A 2025-nucleotide genomic window follows, 5' to 3' on the forward strand; every position below is an offset into this window, starting at 1 on the left:
TATGTGCCTGTCCCGGGCTGGGAGTCCTTTCATCTCCACCCACGCTGTGTGAGCGACTGCTTTCACTTTCTGTTTGGCTGAGTGGAAACTTCCTGGAATAATCCGCCCTGGCTGCCTCCCATTAGTGTGTTTTGTTTCTTTTTATTTTTTTTCTAACCTCAGACCTTATATTTCAGACTGGGCCCCTTAAAACAGCATTAACACCCAGCACTCCCAAGCAACCAAGTCCTGCTGAATCTTCAGAGCAGAGGTATCATACCCATCTCATGTTCCTCTAGATCCTCCTTCAATACTGCCCTCTGGAACGCACGCTCTGTTTGCAATATAACTAAATCCACTGCTGTCCATGACTTCTTTATCTCTCATTCCATAGATTTACTAGCCTTAACAGAAACCTGGCTCTCCCCCTCTGACACTGCCCCCCCTGCATCTTTCCTTCGGTGGTCTCCAACTTACCCACAACCCAAGAAACTCTGAATGTAAAGGTGGTGGTGTTGGGTTTCTCCTCTCCCCTCACTGCTCTTTTAAACCTCTTCCCACCCCCCCTTCTCTCTCTTTCCCGTCATTTGAAATACACTCAATTCGCCTTTTCAAACCCTTCTCTGCTAACATTGCTGTTATTTACCGTCCCCCTGGTTCCCCTCTTCTCTTCCTTGACCACTTTGCTGCCTGGCTACCCTATTTCCTCTCTTCTAACATTCCATCCCTAATTCTCGGGGACTTCAATATTCCTATAAACCCACCTTTGACCTCTGCAGCCTCTAAACTACTTTCAATGACTTCCTCCCTCGGGCTATCGCAGTGGGCAAATTCTCCCACCCATGTAGCTGGCAATACCCTTGACCTAATCTTCACTTATGCATGTACAGTATCTAATATCTGCAACACTCCATATCCACTCTCTGATCACCACCTCTTATCATTTGCTCTCGCGTACCCCCTCACCCAACAACATCAGCCAGGGCCGGACTGGGAAAAAAATTAGGCCCGGGCATTTTTCAATCAGAGCGGCCCCCTAAGGGGGCGGGGCCAGAGATGGTGTGTTTTGTCATCACTAATTACAAGCACGCCCCCTCTCAAAGTGAGCATGTTGGTTCAATGCGCAGAGCCGCGCTGAAGAGCTCTGGCATTAGAAAAAGGCCCTGAATTCGTTCTGTGCAGCGCAAGCAAATTGAATAACATGCTTGCGCTGTGTTTGCTTTTAAATTGTCTCTGGTGTCCCCACAAGTGGGATACCAGAAGACAAAAGGGCCAGGAAAGTGTATGGTGCATGTGTTTGGAGCCTGCTTGAGGGATTGCATGTGTGTACATTGTGGTATGGTATTGTGTAAATAGGTCAATTTAATTTGTGTTTGTGGTGTAATATGTGTGGCTAGGGGCTGTAGAGAGTGTGTGTATAGAGGGCATAGTGTTCTAGGGGATGTAGCGAGTGTGTGTATACGGGCTGTAGTGTGTGTGTGTATAGGTGACGTAGTGTGTGTAGGGGTTGTAGAGAGGGTGTGTTTAGAGAATGTTGTATGTGTTTGCTGACAAGGAATGCAGTGTGTGTGTGTAGGAGTTCTAGTGTGTAAAGGACCCAGAGTGTGTATAGGAGATTGTGTGTGTGTGTGTGTGTGTGTGTATAGAGGATTAAGAGTGCATATAGGGTAAGGGATCTAGCATGTATCTGGAGCATAATGTGTGTAGTGGTGCAGTGTAAGGGTTGCTGTAGTGTATGTCTGTGTATATATATATATATATATATATATGAAAAAGCAATAAAGGGAGCACACTAGGTCTTGATTGTAGTGCAAAAATATTTACTGCATTCCCAATGAATACATAGCTGTTGTTTAAGCAAAAAAATCAACGTTTCGACCCTGCTGGGTCTTTATCAAGATCATATATATATATTTGGACGTATTGTATGTGTGAGGGGCGCAGTGTGTGTGTATGTAAGAGTGTGTAAGAGTGTGTATGCCGTCACATTCTAGGTTTCTAATTTTCTTTGTTAACTCACTGAGGGTTAATATATATAAATATATA

The sequence above is a fragment of the Pelobates fuscus genome, chromosome 12 (assembly GCF_036172605.1).
Source record: "Pelobates fuscus isolate aPelFus1 chromosome 12, aPelFus1.pri, whole genome shotgun sequence".
Taxonomy (NCBI): domain Eukaryota; kingdom Metazoa; phylum Chordata; class Amphibia; order Anura; family Pelobatidae; genus Pelobates; species Pelobates fuscus.